Here is an 18299-nt window from a genome sequence, read left to right as displayed (position 1 = left end):
GATTTCGCCCTAAAATCACGTAAGCAGACTGGAGTACTCCTATGACATTTTGTGTCGAAAAGCGGAGAGTTTCGATAACGTAATACGAGCAGCAACTGTTTTGAATGGAACGCGCTTCCATCACCCGCAGTTTTTTTCTTTGCCAGTCGGCCATAATCGTGTGATTTCAGTGTCCGGTCAAAGTAAACGCAACTGGTATCGAAGCTTCCATAGAAGCCCATACGTTCAGAAAAAGGCGGCTCTTAACCTGCTCATGGGGCTTAGCGCAACCTGTGTGAGGAAGGAACACTTCCGGCTGAACAAAAAATAAACCGCATGTGACGCAAGATCCGGTCAAAAATTGATGCCATTTTGGTGGCATTGGCGCGAAAATGTGCCTTCAAAATAGCTTTAGCAGGCCTCTGATCGCTGAGGGCTCATATCATTGCCATCTCACGCAAGTTGGTGAGCCCTTGGCGAATGTGTTTCAAGTCAACGCCAGCTTAACTAGTACAGACTTGTGACAGGAGAGACACGCTTAAGCATACTGTCTCATGATTCGCCTCGGTGTTGCTAAAAACATCTAACATTTTCTCTGTAACTTTAATCGGTATTCATGCATTTCACTGCTGTATTTGTTTACCTTGATTGCAGCCGGTGGAAAACAGGGAACCGAGCACGTACCCCCCCCTCTCCCCCCCCCCCCCCACCGGATTTTTTGTAAGCCGTGTGATACAGAGCACAAAATGACACTCGACCACTCGGCCCCCCCCCCCCCCCCCCTTTATATAAAAAAACGTACCCGCCCCTCACCCCGATAGAAATTTCCACCAACGCCAGTGCTGGGTTGTTTAATTGCGTCGCACATACGCAGATTGCGTGCGTGCCCTAAGCAGAGATCAAGGTTATGTAATGCTTGCTCGGTGTGTGTGCTTCAGTTCTAAGACAAGAATTACGCATAGTCATGTTAAAATCGCGACATTTGAATTTTATTTCAGGATAAACATATACAACACTGTACAAGTTCAGCACGTATGTAAATAAGTACAAAATGTTTATCGGCACTACACGCATTATGATTTTCTTTACGCGCCGAAAAATTGACTATAACCGTAACACATAGCCTTATGAGCGTCAACAGTAGAACTCATTCGAAACAAGAGAAAAGAACTAGGCACTACATCTTGACGCAGAAAACCGGGCCGCAGAAATGCCGATTCACGAAAGTGCAGCGTGCACACCACTCTGAACCGCAGCTGTCACGGCGTCTTATCAAGTAGGCATGGGTTTCTAAATAACTTCACCCAAGATTCATGCCTGCAATTTCCTTGTTCACACTAAAAATTTTTACGCCCAAAAGGGTGCTTCAGCTTGTCGCCACAGGAGCACCCTAAAAACTGAATATTTTACGCCCTTTAGGGTGCTTGGATTTTGTCGCCGCAGGAGCACCCTCTGTGAAGCACCCCAGAAGACAGGTGCCTTATAAACACCCTTTTCCGCCTAAAAGTATCCTAGGGTGCTACTTAGCACCCCAATCTGTAGGAGCATCTTCTGCAAAAGCACCCACCTAAAGGGGTACAAAACGGGTGCGTCATCCTCGGTTCACAGGTGCAGCAGGTGTGAGACCACATATTGCACAATATCACACACGATTATGGTATGAAACATTCGTGCTTTCCAAGCTCGGTTCTGTGAGACATTCCATTGAAGCTCAACATCAGCTGATAATTTCCTTGAACTTGTGTCACCGATTGTTAAAACATCAATTTAAAAAGTCAGGAGCCACATCTCAGTACAGTTATAACTTTAGAGGTAGTTGATTACCCAAAACTTCGTAAAAAACCAATTATATGTTCACTTTGCCGAACTGCAGTACACATCCTTCGAGATTCACTGCAGAGCCTAACCATGCTGTGCAGTGAAAGCAATTAGGTGTGCAACACTTCAACCACACAAAACTTCCTTGAACCTTAAAACCCTTGGCTTCTTAGTATTGCATCAAACTTCCAATCAAGGTAGCTACCTGCAATGTTTAGTGCCTTATTCTTGAGCTGAGCAGGAAGGTTCAATATCAAGGAAGACCAAATGCAAAATGTATAGTTTCCTCCGTAATGCGGCTCATAATATAGTTCCCTCCGTACTGCGGCTCATAATCTACTTATAAAAGTTGGGTACCCAAGCCATTTATTTTCGTTTGCATTATTCTTTTTGCTTTACGGAAAAATATTCATATGGTACAGCACTTGCAAGGTTTGGTGGTATTTGGAGTTTTATAAACATACCTTTAGACTAAATGACCCCACATAGCAATAACAAGAACTGCAAACATCACAGAACAATGCATACAAGTTCCCTGGTGAAGCCCATGGTTGAAATGTAATGCCATTGTTCAGAAAACATTATTTTATCATGAGGCTAGCTTGTACATGGTGCCTTGCATTATGTCCCTGCCGGTGGATGTGGGGTCATTTGTCACTGTTGCAAATGAAAAGCCAACAGCCAGGGCCCATTAGTTTTGGCTAGTATTACGAGGTGCCTCACGGTAAGCATTCTACGTCAATAGACTTTTTTAGAGTTGACTAGAACTGAAATCAGCAAAAGATTCTCTACAAAACATTCATTCTATCCGCAGCTTTAGGGTTTGCTAATTTCCATAGTTGGGTTTCTTCTGCCTTTCTTAACAACATTTTTCTTTTGACAAGAAGGTGCACAACCAAAAGCAAAAAACTTTTCTGTAAACCTTTGGTAGCTATATAATTGTTACAAAATATTTTACTCTAAATATGGCAGCTTAAACTGAGAATATTTGCATTTAAAAACATTAAAATAAGTTTAAATTGATCATAAATTTTTAGCTGTTTTTACGCAAAACTGTACATGGGATATGAAGTGCACCACAAGGAGGGCTTTGGATTAGCTTTAGCAAATTTGGGACATTTAAGGTGCACTGAAATCTCTACACATGCGCTTTTTCACTTTCTGTATCCACCAGGAAAATGGCTGCCAATTTAGACAGCGATTCTAAATAGTAGTTGACGTGCATTTTAAAATAATCACAAACATTATAGCCACAAAATTAATTTTTACAAGTTGTAGACATTGCCCGTTACACCAGACATTGGACTACACTGTCAAGAGCTTTGACATCTACAATGACGTCTACAAAGCAGGCTTATACTGGTAGAATGTTTCATACCATAATTACTGTGTGTTCAGAGCTCACGTGTGAAGTATGGATACTGCTGCTTCAGCAAGAACCGAGGATGAGCACCCTTCCTGGTTCTGAAAAAAAAATAACAGAGGAAATGCCTTAAGCAGGATTCTGAAACGGGGTTGAATGAAACAAGAATGAACAAGAAATTCTTTCAAAACATGTAAAGCAATGCAAACAAATATTTATTTCAACTTATTTCTACAAAAGACCACCTCATGAAGACTGGTGGTGGGGTATTGGCTCAAAAAAAAAAAGCAGAGAGCACTTATACAAATGCTACAGGGAGCCTTCGCAGCCAACAATTGTTTGAACACACCTAAACTAATCACTGTTCAACAAACTCATAAAAAATGTTTGAATGCATAAAAAACCAGTGGTAAACACAGGAAACAGTTAAAACAGAATGACGGCACAAGTTTGTCCCGTCGTTCTCTTCTGTGTCCTGGGTTTTCCTATGGTTTTTCATCCATTCAAACATGTACCAGCTAGCCCAGTCCAACGCCTTGGTATCATAAAAATATGGATAGTCAATCCTTACACAAAGTTGAAAAAAAAAAGAAAGTATAAAGTAGGTGACAAAATTAAAACGACAGCAAACTGGTTGGCGTTTAATTTTAAATGATAATATAAAAAATAATGGCATGAATGAAAGTGAGCAGCACGCGAAGTACCTTGTTGCTAGCCCGACATTCCACTTTGAAGCAAAATGTCCGCTTTCAACACTACATAGGCTAAACATGCAATGAGGCATTCCTTTAGGCACACAAAATATACCATAATTGTTAAAAAAGCTACGAATTAGTTGAAAAAACCTGACCACGACAAATTGGAATTAGTGACTAGATACAGTTTCAGAAATACACAGCGACATCATATAAAAATATATGGTTCCCATACAAAGATTGATCATAACAAAAATTCAGGACATTTATCAGACTGGCATCAATGTGCAAAGCAGCTTAATGAAGGAAGACGGTCTTCACTAAAAACATGTTAATATTGGGAGCTCATGTGCTTCCCTGCAAGTTGGGTGTGTAAACCCACTGACATCTTAACTAACCCGCCTGAATCATCACTTGATAGACATTGAGGAATTTTACGAATTGGTTTATTGTAGCCAGCTGTCTAGTTTATTTCCCTATTTTTCTTGGCATTTCGTGTCTAATTCTAAATTTGGTGACTAGATAGCTTTTACTATGGTCATGCACTGGTGACAACAAATATTTGATTTTACTTTAAAAAAATTTCAGTTTTGTTTTATTGCTCACCAGCCAACGATCTGAAATATCAGAGGTGCTTAAAACGTATGTTGGCATTTCCTTCCTGCAGTGTAGTACAACTAATCATGACTTTTACCATAATTTGTTCACAAATCGTAATATGTGGAAAGTATTCAGCTTAATGAAAATGTCATTTCAGAAGCATGCACAATCAACAAGGCCTCAATGACTCTCATGACGTGGTCCACTTGTTTCTGTCACAAATAACCTGAGTGCAGACATTCCACCGAAGACGAAGGTAACATGCCCTCTTGGGTGATGAATATTTAAAAAGCCTTACGAGTAAATTTGCTGCTGAGCACGTGAAATTGTGGCATTAAAACAAAAGATCCCTCTGTGGCATCTTTCACTTGGAGGAGCGCTTGACCACAAACTTTGAGAAGCTGGAAAATGCTCCATGAACCGCTCCAGCCAGCAGAAACGATGCAGGACACAAGTTGGTAGGCGGACCGTTGGCATCCTGCGATTGTGAAGATATTTCTGTTTAGTAGATGCTCTTCTTTTTGTACCACTGTTTATTTCACCTTTAACAAGCAGCTGAACTCCTTAACGTTCGCATAATAAAATGCTGCAATGCGGAACAGTTAGCAGGGTTACCTCAATTTTGCTTTTCTACGAATTAACACAATGTAGGTAATCTGCACACAACTACAATCAAACTACAATTTTCACCTACTTCACTGCTAACATCAGCGTTTGACTGCTCAAGCACAAATACAGGTTAGACATGTGAGCAATCTGCTAAACGTATCCCCACAAACTGAACAATCAGGCATCAGAAATCGGCAAGGAAGGAGGTGTCACGTTTAAATGGCACTTTTTTTGTTCAAAACATAAACAACACCTGGAAGCTTGAAGCGTGAGGGGGGTCTTTCACGCTGACAATGTCAGAACATAGCTTGCTAGTGGGCACCTGCACGATGTGCACAATGTGTTTCTTGAAAATGCGTGCGAAAGTTTGATTGATGTGTAGGACGAGAATTGCAGCACGTTTTGACACAGGCCTTGTGGACGCTTCTGCCTGCTAATGTCAATGTGGATTCTTGCTAGTCGCCCTCTTCGCTCCTTTCTGAATATAATTCTTTAGGCATTATATTCAGGACAACGACTGCATCAAAACGTGCAGCAATTACCTACGTCCCACACATCGGTGAAACTCTCACACACATTTTCAAGACACGCAGTGCATACATTGTGCATGTGCCCACTAGCAAGCTGCGTTCTGACATTGTCAGCGTGAGAGACCCCCTCTCACGCTCCAAGCTTCCGGGTATTGTTTATTAGATTCCATGCGCTGAATGCAAATCAGTGTACATTGGCGAAACGGGCAATCTGCACAGAAGATTAATGCAGCACTGGAACGAAGTGAACAAGGGCCATGCAAAAACAAGTCCACTGGCAGAGCACCGTGAGAGGACGGGACACGTGGTCGACTGGAACAAGACAAAATTACTGACAACTGAGTGCAATCTATCTTTTCGATTACTGCTCGAGTCCCTCATTGTTCAGACGACGCCCAACATTATCAACATAATGGATGGCAATCTGCACCATATCTACGTAAACTCATTGCGCCGCGTAATGCCCAATATATAGCTTCGTTTTCCACGACACATGCTCACCGTGAACAAGCAACAAACCGTTAAATGGCTTTCTTGACTTGGTCAGTGACCTACGTTTCATCACTGCAATAATGCTTTTACCTGCCTACACGGCATTCCGTCAAACACTGGACTACACCACATGAGCTATTGGCGTTCTTAACCTGCACCAGAGTATATAACCTTTCACTACTGCTATGAGATAGACCCATAAACGCACTTCAATATGGCCTTTATATTTAGCTCTTGAAAACATTATGTATAATTTTACCTTTCAGTTGCACCTGCTACAGCAGCTGGTACTATACCAAAAACATGAAAAAAAAAAACGGTGGTTTAACACGCCAAAGCTACACTTGGGATATGGGGAGCACTGTAGGGGAAGGCTTCGCATTTATTTTGACCATCTGGGTATTTTTGTGCGCATCGAAATCTCCAAACACGGGCGTCTTTACGTGTTGCCTCCATCTGAAAAGCGGCTACACCAAGCGGTATCTAACCGACATTCGCCTCCACAGCACACCACCCTAGCCACGGCAGTGGGTTAAACATATGAAATAAAGCGAGTTTTGGAGTGCAAATGAAAATATTAATCACACGTCTTATTTTCCCAATCGATGTACCTTTTGAAATCCACCATGCAATCCCCCCTCCCCTACCGGCGTACCAAAACACCTTTGTCTCAAGAGGTAATCAGGCTGTTGTTAATGAATTAAGTATTTACAATCCGAGACTTGCCACCGTTAAAGTCATGCACTTTGTTTTAGAGATAAGCGACATTAGCCATTTGCAGCACCAGGAGTTAATTGTGTTAAGATCAGATTGAAAGCATTGACGGTAGTAGTTGAAAGAAATTGTGTGATAAATTACAACATCATCTGCAAATAGACCTACATGGCAGGATATGCAACATGGAAGATAGACCAAGCAACCTGCCTGGGGGGACAACAAAGTGGCACGAGCAAAAGAAGTATATAGTTATTAGAAGTAAACTGCATTTGAGAAGAATGAAAATCTTTTGCTCAAGTGAGGACATTAGGGTGAAGTTTGAGAAGTAGTCTGTGGTGTGCAATGCGATTGAATGCTTTAGAAAAATCGAGAAAAACTACCGCAGTTTGTAAGCCTGTGTCAATGGATCAATGTAGATCGTGAACAAATCCTGAAAGTTGTGTTTCTTAAGTAACCCTTGTGAAAACCGTGGTGATACTCGAATGTGATATTGTGATTTTATAAATAATTAGCGACCTGAGAGTGGATGAAATGTTTCCTGACCTTGCATATGGTGCTTGTTAGGGAAATTTAATGGTGAAGTACCGTCTCCTGATTTAAAGACTGGTGCTACCTCGACTATCTTCCAACCATTGAGATTAGTGCCTGTCATGAGAGACTGCGAAAAAAGCGCTGTCAGAATTCTACAGACTGCGGGATGTACTTTTCGGTATAGTATGATTATTACCAGTATGATCTGAAGTAGACCAGTTTGTATTGCAAGTTTAAAACCATATCGAAAGATCCTAAATGTTTGCTTGGCTTGATTACATACGAATACTTGCTTCAAAGTCAGTTCAATTTCTCTTCTTGCCCTTTAGTCGTCAGCCCCAGATTCTCTTCAATATCTCTGCTAAGCAATGACACGCTCCATACGCACAGCACTGCTTCATGAAAATGTTTCAAATAATCAGAGGCCACAGCACTGCTAACAGGTATACATCATGGCAAGTTCCACAACATGCAATAACTAACCTGAAAATACATAATCGGTGGGTGCACCGATATGGCAGCAGTGCCTGGACCGATGTGTCGAGCAAATGCGCTGACTTCTGAACGGGTGGTCCAAGCGGCCAGATGATGGATGAATGACCATTCCTGGCGGCAAAGCGTACGGAACACCAACGAAAGGCCAGGCAGTACTTGGGTACAGCAGGTGCAGTGTCGGTTGGCCAAGGGAGGCCCTGGCAAAGCCTTTGAAACTGGACTGGAAGCCAGCTGACCCAGGACAGCCAGCAGCAGCACCTGCAGGTGCATAATCTGTGAGTGTGCTGACACTTTTTGAAATACAAGAAGAGCACACACAAAGCACGAATGCTTACATCAAGTAGATTTTTAATCGTTTAAAGACAGTAACCTCCAAGGCACTAATAAGAACATTCCCGGAACACCCCAAGTGAAATTTAGGTCACAGTAAGAATGTATTTATTAGACCCGCAGGTACTGTGAGTGGGGTATGCATGATATATGCAAAGCTAGCTACTGAGCTAATTTGCATGGAACGCATGCTAGCAGCTCATCTGTATCTCTTGCTTTCAATCGGAACTGGTGTGTGATAGTTGAGGCTCCTCCATTTCAATGTCTGACTTGTATCTGCACGTTCAATTCTCCAATATAAATCGAGTTGAGTGAGTGCCTACAGCTTTCTTGTTAGTCTCTGTATGGCCTGCGGTTTTGCGAAAATGAGAACTTGCGAATTGGCTCAATTTTTGTGCACTAATTTAAACAATACATATGCCTCTGATATCAAGCCCCAGACTTCCCGAGAGCTACTTTGACAGAATCGGCAGGCGCCTCGTAGGCGTTGTGAAATCTCCCCCACTACCCCGAGACTATGCTAACTCCCTGCGAGGCCACATGCGCGCATTTCACCTTCAATTTGCACGTATGTGAATTCTATACCTCTATGAACTCTCAGACGGGCGTCGTCATATTCGTGCCGGACTCGTGAAACTCGGCAACGTAAATTACCGCACTCGCTCGCTGGCGCGCGGCCCGAACTCTCTCACCGTTTCCGGCCCTTGCATACTATTTTCTCCACCTTGCACTTTGTAAATTCTCATGTTTAACTACACCTCGTGCGCCCTCATCTCTTGCCTGCTTTTCTTCCAGCACAACTCCGTCAGCACCCGGTCGACGCGTACGCTGTCGGGGCGCGTTGGCGAGCGAGTACGGCAATTTCGCTGTTGTCGAGCTTCACGAGAACAGCACACATATCGCGGCCCGAAGACCGCGAGGCGTACGGTCGCCGGTCTCGCGAGCGCAATAGCTGCGAAGCGCACTGCACGGAATTCGTGAAGGGGGGGGGGGGGGGGGGGGGGGAGAGACGCCAGCCATGGAATCACGTGTACGCGCTTTCACATGCACTTCCAGGGAACCTCCTGTTCATGTTATTTCTTGGTATACCGCGGGTATTCACGAGGGAGGACTAATCACAGCGTTGTGCCACTCACGCGAAATTGCGACTGCGATCTGCAACCGCAAAGGCACTGTTTGAGAGACACATAAACAAACGCCCCGGTGTTAAAGAGCCTTGCGTGATGTGAAATTATTAGCAGCCGTGTACCATAGCGCGAGCATCGTAGCCAAGGTCTAGCTTCAGCGTAAATTGATGCTGACTTCTGCGGAAACGGTGGACTGGGCGCCAAACAAGTATACTAATTCACGTAGGCTCTCAGAGCAAACGAGATGGGGGTCTAGCGAATTACTGACCCATAAACACCAGAACTCGTTCCAACCAAATACAGAATAATAAAAAATGCGTACTTACCCGAGCAAAAACGATGTTTCCAACGTAAAATTCTCCTTCACTGTCGTCTTCATCTCGCGGACACACGAACACGCTTTGTTCTGATGCAATGTCATCCACTTTTGACGCGCAGTATTTTATCCGGCGATGATCGTTCTTCCGGGGTCCCCATGTTCAACACACGCGTAGGTTAGAAGGGTAGACATCACCCATAAAGCTTCTATAACTATGATTTAAGCTTGAAATAGATAAAACAGATTAAATCACGCCACCAACCACTCGGCACAAAACGCCATGAAAAAACACACACAAAAGTGAGAGATAGTTGCCAGACTTCAAATGCAGCACCTCTAGGTTTGACGAAAATTGTGTTAGTACTGTAATGTCGGTAATTATCTTTCTGCTTTCAAAGTCTGAAATGTGCTTATAACTTAAATTTAAGGTTTTTAAAGACAAAAAGTGAATACACATAAAGTAATTGACATATATACTGATATTGTAAAGAGGTTTGACGTTTGTTTTGGTTTTGTTTTCACGGCGGGCTTCTCAAGAGAGAACGTGCGAGAAAACGAGCTACTTTGGGTTTAGGAAGAGGGCGGTAAATGTCGGCGTGATAGAAAGCAAGGAACAGGTGCTTACCCTGGTCGTTAAAAAATGAGCTAATAAAACCCTCACGTAAAAAAAAAAAAAAAAAAAAAAAACACGTTCGATTAGGAATCGAACCATTGACCTACAAAACAGTAAACGGACGCGTTAACAAACAGCTATGTCGGCGGGCGGTGTTCGGTGCGCCTAAAACAACTCTATACTTACGTAAGTTGTCAACGAATATTGTTGCTTGTGTCTAGTCATCGCCTCCTTTAACGATGGTCTAGTTTATGCTGCATTTTTGAAATTCGGGCTGTCCTAACGCTTGTTTCTCACGCACCGGTCTTGCAGACGAGGCCGCATTGCTAGCGCTGCAAGCGATTGAGCCAAAGCTCCATTATTTGACTCAAGAAAGCTATCGCAGTCAACCCGACCTTTTCTGCGCAAGCCACGGCAGCCACGAAATAAATGGAATGTGCCGTTAGAATTATGGCGTTGATAACGCTTGTTTGACCGGCACCGTCTTGCAGACAAGCAACGTCGCTCTAATACTACAAGCGATGTCACTCCTGGCATGTCAGGCGCATCAAACCCATCGTGTAAAACGACTGCTAACAGTGCGAAAACCTCTGAGTTTGTAACAAGTGGGGATTTGCGGTGGCGGCGACGTAATAGGTACAGCAAGCAGGTAGGCAGAACAGCAGCGTAGGGTTACAACCTTTCCCCGAAAAAAAAAACGGGCCTTCCGGGGGGGGGGAGGGGGGATTGTGTTGAAAAAAGACGCCATGTTTTTTACCATGCAGTGCCATTTATTGTAGTGTTTTCTTAGAGAGAAATCAACATAACGTTTGTACTGAAAGTGATTGAGAGCTTGGTTAATCGCTCTGCATGTGCTTCACTGAAAAGTAACCGCAATTGCTGACCGCGGCGGTAGAATTTCGTTATTTTGTTCTTCCCTTAGGTCCCCCTCCATCTGAGGCAGCGCGCTCGCCCGCGTATTTTCTCTGCTCGCGTGTCTTTGCGCAGCTTGTCGACATAGGCGTGCGCAGAGTTCTCAATTTGGGGGGGCAAAGTCTTACCGCTGCGCCCCCCCCCCAGAGCAACTCCCGACCTCTTCTCACTGAAGGCCTTGCGGTGCGAACGCAGTGCAAAGAGGGATGGTTATAAAATTTTTATTTCAATGTGATGGAATTGCAACACACACAAAATATTTCTGAGCAGAAATTTTACTTTCATGTGTTACATCGGCAAGGCATGGGGCAAATTTGGCGCCCCCTTCAGATGATTAGGGGGGGCGGCCGCCCCCCCTGCCCCTTCTGTGCGCACGCCTATGCTTGTCGACACGTATTTATCGTCTTAGTTGTTGAATTGACGCTTATAAAACGCCAAAACGGGCATAATCACGGCACAAAAGCCTAAAAACCGGCTGATGACGGCTGGTTTTAGATATGGACCGGCAACCGGCCCGCTGTTTAAAAAACCGGTCGGGCCGGTCCAAAACCAGGAAGGTGGCAACCCTACGGCAGCGACGAGCGAAAATGATTTTACACGACCGCCCCCGTCGGCCTGCGCAAAAAAGGAAGATAGAACCCCTGCATACACGCCCTCGAAGAAAGCTGTACAGCCGATTCAGTTTGTTGTGGACGAAGAGCAACCGAGGCTGCAGCCACAAACGATTGCGCTTGCCGTGGTATGAGCCAAAGCATATCTTCACATAGTTATGTTATCCTCCGTCTGACTGTTACTTACTGAAGGGAAAATTCAGAACACAAACGTTGACTTCTAGCGTCTATGCCAGACATAGACGCTGCTGTTTAGGCCCTAAAAACCACCTTCAGGGCGTCTGTCGGTTCTGTCTGATGGCGCGCTCGCGCCGCTGATTACGAACGAGGCGTCTGTTGGCGTTGACTTATCGTGTTGGCGAGCCGGTAAACGCCATCACGGTTAAACTCCCTGTTGGAAGACTACGCTGTTGGGACGATAGAGTGCCGACAGAGCTTCTTATTGGCCCCACAAACGCCATCAAGGTTAAACTCCCTGTTGGAAGACTAGGCTATTGGAACGATAGAGTGCCGACAGAACTTCGTATTGGCCCCACAGGCGTGCTGTGAGCCCAACAAGAAAGTCTTGTTGGAATTTTTGCCCGGGGCATAATAATACGGGAACAAATGCTTAGGTAAATTCGATTTCGTTGAGGACACCGATGCCTCGCGTAAAAGTTTTATTTATAGGACTACAAGAGGCATTTTGTAGCCTTTCCTTCCCGTGCACCCAGACATCGAAACGAACCTTGTGATACACTCGAAGCAGTAGATTAGTGCAGAGTGGAATTTAAACATTCAGCACGTTTTGTTCAATTTACGAACAGCAATTTTAGAGCCTTTCCCCTGGTCTATGTGGAGAGTTCATATTTATTCTCTCAACGGGCGGTGGAATAGTGCAATGTGCGGTTTAAACATTCAGCCTGTTTTTGTGCAATTTTGCATGCTTGCATTCACACACCGTTCTTTTAGGCACCCTAACGATAAGGTGCCGTGGTAACACCCCAATCGAGAAGAAATACTTTTTAGCACCCCTTTAACGGTCGTAGCACCCTATGAAACTGTTGATTACACCCCTGAATTTTGGCACCCTCGAGGTGGGGTGCCCGAGCAATATTTGGGTGCTTGAAAGGTGCAAAAAGGGTGCAAAATGTTCAGTACACCCTCCTTGCACCTTAAAGGGTGTAAAAATGTTAAGATTTACACCCCTTAATATGTGGCACCCTCATGATTGGGTGCCGGAGCAATGTTTTAGTCCTTAAAAGGTGCAAAAAGGGTGCAAAATGTTGAGTGCACCCTTTTAGCACCTTTAAGGGTGTTAAAAAGTTTAGTGTGTTGCATTGTTTAGGCAGGTGTCGCAACAGATAAGTAAAAACAGAAAAAATATGTATAAATGCAAAAGAAACGACGACAGCAATTAAAAACACATAGCAGGAAAGATCTGGCAGCAGCGCAGCACGGAGCAGCACAGCACAGTACTGCGATGGAAATATTGCTTGCTCGTACAAGCGCGGGAAGCAACGATCACTACAAGCGTTGTAATGCAATAGAGAAGGCACAGAGATAGCAAGTTAAAGCAAATCGTTTGAATCCGAGTGGCGCACAATATTTACGCTGTTTGAATACGCTGAGAAGTGCTCTGAGCCATCCTGAGGTGAAATCAAGAGATAACTGTGAAATAACAAAGCTTTAGACCCAATGTTTTTCGAAGCACCACCACGTCCCCTTACACAACCCCCCGTGCATGCATTAACAGTGCTATAGTTTCGCGTTACCTGCGGAAACGAGAGGAAAATGGTGTAGTGAAATGCCAAGCGTACGGGAATTTCTCTTTCAACCTTGTACTATCTTGATCACAGTTGGGGTGAACACGGGAGCGCGTGTCATTCCGTGCGCGGGAGCCGCCTGTCGGCGTTCCACGTAACTTCGCGCGCATGCGCAGTTCGTTTCCAACGAGGCTATAAGTTCATCGCGCGCATCACGTCACCAAGACGCCCGCTTGTCGTCTGCTATGCCGATTGTCGTCTGCTCTCCACTCTGCGTGAGCCAAGCAGCCCGCTGCGTTGTAAAACTATTGTTAGCCCGTTGCTTTCCTTTTCTTTCCGCTAGTTCCCGCTAGAGTGGGAAGTTTTAAGAGCCGATCCAGGAATTGTGTGGGCTCTTTACGAGTCGCTTCCTTCCAGACTTCTGCGGTTATTGCGGCCGGCGGACAAATGACACGCTACTAATCAGTGCGGCCTTTGCTAAAAAATAACACTGTTTTCTTGGGAGAAACAGATCCAGGAAAAGATCGGTTGTTTTCTCCTTGCTTGCAGCCAATGAAATTGTTCATCTTTTACCAGCAACCCTCACTCCGTGACCTGTTTATTACGATGAAACTAGCGAGTTTTTCAGCGCAGCCGCCTAGAAATAGTTTCACAACGCAACGGATTGCTTAGCTCACGCAGCCAAAAAGCGGAGAGCAGACGAGAACAGACGACAAGCTGGCGTTTTGGTGACGCGATGCGCGCGATGAACACATAGCTTCGTTGCAAATATAGAGTTTCATACTAATATATACTAGAGGGAAATCTGGCGCCACTGTCTAGGGGAGCCGCGCTTCGGCGAGCGTTCCGTCATGTACCGGGCAGGCACGTTCCACTTGTATTTGGCATGGCTCATGAACAGACTGGAAAGTTGGCTCTGGCTCCACAAAAGCAACGATATTACTGTAGAAGGTTCATCAAATTTGTTTTGTTATAATAAAATTGAACCTTCAAAACGAATAATTTGTCAGTGATTATGTAGAAGGTTTATGCACGATGAACCAGAACAAATTATTACCTTTTTTGTGGCTTTGGCTTCGAGATAAAAAAGAAGCCATATGGCTAGCTAAGCGAAGTAGGCGAGGAACGTCGCAATAAGGTCCCTAAAATTACTAAGGTAGCGCCAACTGCTCCCTCCTTCTCCGCTGCCCTACTCTTTTTTCTTTCCCCTCACCCGCGGTCCCTTTAACTCCGTGCCGGTGCCGCCATATTTGTTGGCCACTTGAGAGCAGACGCCCTCGCTACGCTTCAGGGCGCTCGCTGCAGTTTGCTCTTGTTTTCGCGCCGAAATCGCTCTTTGGTAGCATTTATAGGATTTCTAGAGCCCCGTTTTACCTACACGCACTGAGTGATAGGGTTTTGTTTCATATTTTTGTCTACAAGGGGATATTGGCGGGGCGGATGCCGCTGGCGCATACGCACAGCGCGTTTTTTGTTTACGTGTGCGGCATTCTGTAACACCTCAGGATAGCTCGTGAATGCGAAAGGATCGAGCGTGGACATTTCAAACTGCTCTGTTACGGTAGTTCCGTTCTTGCATTCGCGTGACTGTGGTCGTGCAATCACTGCACAGAGGTCTTGCGCCCGGTTCGCGGCAGTATACAGAGCGCTGCATTCGCAAATGCCGTAGTTCGAGCGCTGCGCTGGCGTCCTTGCACTCGCCTTTCTTGCGGTAATTGTGAATCCTCAGCGGCGTTCACTCTGCGCCCGCAGCCCGCTGCATTGTAAAACTATTGTTAGCCCGTTGCTTTCCTTTTCTTTCCGCTAGTTCCCGCTAGAGTGGGAAGTTTTAAAAGCCGATCCAGGAATTGTGTGGGCTCTTTACGAGTCGCTTCCTTCCCAGACTTCTGCGGTTATTGCGGCCGGCGGAGAAATGACACGCTACTAACCAGTGCGGCCTTTGCGAAAAAATAACACTGCTTTCTTGGGAGAAACAGATCCAGGAAAAGATCGGTTGTTTTCTCCTTGCTTGCAGCCAATAAAATTGTTCATCTTTTACCAGCAACACTCACTCCGTGACTTGTTTATTACGATGAAACAAGCGAGTTTTTCAGCGCAGCCGGCTAGAAATAGTTTCACAACGCAACGGATTGCTTGGCTGACGCAGCCAAAAAGCGGAGAGCAGACGACATTCGGCATAGCAGACGACAAGCTGGCGTCTTGGTTACGCGATGCGCGCGATGAACACATAGCTTCATTGCAAACATCGAGTTCCATACTAACATACACTAGAGGGAAATCTGGCACCACTGTCTAGGGGATCTGCGCTTCGGCAAGCGTTCCGTCATGTACCGGGCAGGCACGTTCCACTTGCGCTTAGCATGGCTCATGAACAGGCGGCAAAGTTGGCTCTGGCTCCACAAAAGCAACGATAGTACTGTAGAAGGTTCATCAAATTTGTTTTGTTATTATAAAATTGAACCTTCAAAACGAATAATTTGTCAGTGATTATGTAGAGGCTTTATGCACGATGAACCAGAACAAAATATTGCCCTTTTTGTGATTTTGGCGTCGAGATAAAAAAGAAGCCATATGGCTAGCTAAGCCAAGTAGGCGAGGAACGCCGCAAGCGGTAATGGCGGCGCCCACGGCAGCCCGCGACTGCTGCGACAGATTTCCCACTAGTATATGTTAGTATGAAACTCTATGGTTGCAAACGAACTGCGCATATGTTCGAAGTACCCAGAACGCCGGCAGGCTGCTCCCGCGCACGGAATGGCACGCGCTCCCGTGTTCATCCCAACTGTGATCAAGACAGTACAGCACATCGTTTCCCCGTAGGTACCGAGGAAAGCGCTTCGTTCCAACGCTGGCAGCATCGTCCCGTAGGACACCATGCCAGCCGGGCACGGTACTAAACGTGTTCACCCACGATACAACGCACGTCGCAACTCCACGCACAGTAAAAATTAAGTGCACACCAAATAAACAAGAAAAAACGAATGCAAATGCGCACCACCAAAACAAGTGAGGGGCGTTTCCTAGTAGACGAACGTTACGCGCGTCTTTCTGAACACTACAAGGACTGCATCACATAGCAATGACGTGCCATTCTTCAGAGGGCGGTACTAAAAAATTTTTTGAGAATGAACATTTTCATAAAGTCTTTGCACACTGTGCCTAAATAAATGTGATTCAGATATAAATATCGTTCGTAAAATATAAATAGTTTTATTGTTGTATAACACTTGGTTTTTTGTTATTCGTGTTTGTTCCCTCCTCACAGATTCACGCTTCAATCGCCACTCCCAACCCCCCCCCCCCCCCCTCCATGTTGATGTCGCTGGCAATAGTTTCTCAACCGTTTTTCTCCCGAAGGTTTGCTACCATTTATATTTACCTTGGTCTGGCAGTGACCGCAGAAACTGCTTCTTGTGCCGAAACATTTCAAACAAAAAGCCCATATGAACGTCTGGAATAAACTATGACGTGTACTTTGTAGTGAAATACAGATTAAAAAAGGAAAAGTACCATAAAATAAAGTAGTTGGATTTGCTTGCCCCCAGTAGCCACTGGGGCCGCAGTGGAGCGAGCCAACGCACTGAAAGTTGCGCCACGCCTTAGGTGCGCATCCTTGGAGCGCGCAGCCCTGGACCGGTTACGTCACCTCAACAATCAGCAAATAGCATGAATCGCATTTTTAAGTGTTCTAACCCTGCCCAGAAATAATATGAGCTTATTATTATCACCAACAGCTCCACCTTTTCCGAGTTCCGCTCAAACTCGGGCCTTCTGGAATATCACCCCTGCTGTGACGGAGGTATCCACCTCTCATCCCCCCCGTCCATCCTTCCGTCTGTCTGCCTGTCTGTCTGTCTGTCTGTCTGGTTGCGTGCGTGCGGGCGCATTTATTACTTGCACGTTTTATACCCCGTGCTTGACCGCCTTTCGTCTGTACCAAAAGCCTCACAAATAGCCCTCCAAATCTGAGCCCCATCTCCTAGCAACCGACCGAATCCTTCACGGTATCATCGCGAGCTGCTGCAGCCCCATGTTTAGCCGCCAATGCAGCACACGTTCCAGTTCGCTCCAACCGAAGCGGCAGCACAAAACGACCACTTACGTGACACACTGCCAGCCGTACTCTACCCGCACATCTTTTTTCCTCGCCCAGGCGACGTTGACTGAGCGTCGTCTGTTGCGTTTCAATCGATCGCCGGCCGTTTGATTGACAGACGCTATATAGAAGCGTCGCTTATACGTCCAGGCCGGCGCTGGAGCCTTTCAGCGCTCTATCGTACGGTTTTCGTTGCCATCGTGTGCCCGGCCTCTCTGATAGCCTGATTCATGGCTTTCGCGATTTTTGGATTTTTGTTGTTGTTGGGACTTTGTCTGGTGGCTCCAGTTCACAAAATGTGATGCGCATACGCCTGTACTTTGGCAGACAAATAAGACTGTTCTTCGCGTTGCAGAGAATGCGCTGTCGCCCCTTTTAGTAGTTCGTGTACAAATATATATATATATATATATATATATATATATATATATATATATATATATATATATATATATATATATATATATGACATGTCGCGCCAGCGGAAAAAGGGCAGGTCCGTTTCGCGTTTCCGAGTTCCCGGTGGACTTGTCCGAGCGCCGTTTTAGCGCCAACTATTTGCTCTAGCTGAGCCTTTGTCGCGCGGCGTTATTCACGACGCGGCTGTCGACTCGCCTGCCGTGTCTGCGGAGCTTGGAAACACGCCCATCGGGTTTATTTGCGTGGTGTCGCCCTCCTTTCGACACCAAGCTTCAAATTCCCAGCGCGAGCGAATTT

The 18299-nt window shown here is 45.4% G+C and overlaps 2 long non-coding RNA genes across 3 annotated transcripts in view; one reads left to right on the top strand and one right to left on the bottom strand.

Annotated features, from left to right (window-relative positions):
• The window catches only part of LOC144166414 (uncharacterized), a 345992-nt gene that overhangs the window by 249821 nt on the left and 77872 nt on the right, over positions 1-18299 (top strand). The window lies entirely within an intron of this gene.
• LOC144166411 (uncharacterized) lies at positions 3355-9995 on the bottom strand. The gene is made up of 3 exons (XR_013321671.1): positions 9613-9995; positions 7818-8087; positions 3355-4933 (listed from the first exon to the last, which is right to left on the bottom strand). It is a non-coding gene; the product is annotated as an uncharacterized LOC144166411 (long non-coding RNA).

This window comes from Haemaphysalis longicornis, unplaced genomic scaffold, assembly GCF_048455015.1.
Source record: "Haemaphysalis longicornis isolate Haplotype H1 unplaced genomic scaffold, Haemaphysalis longicornis Haplotype H1 scaffold_17, whole genome shotgun sequence".
NCBI classification, from domain to species: Eukaryota; Metazoa; Arthropoda; class Arachnida; order Ixodida; family Ixodidae; genus Haemaphysalis; species Haemaphysalis longicornis.
This window is presented reverse-complemented; position numbering and strand designations above follow the sequence as displayed.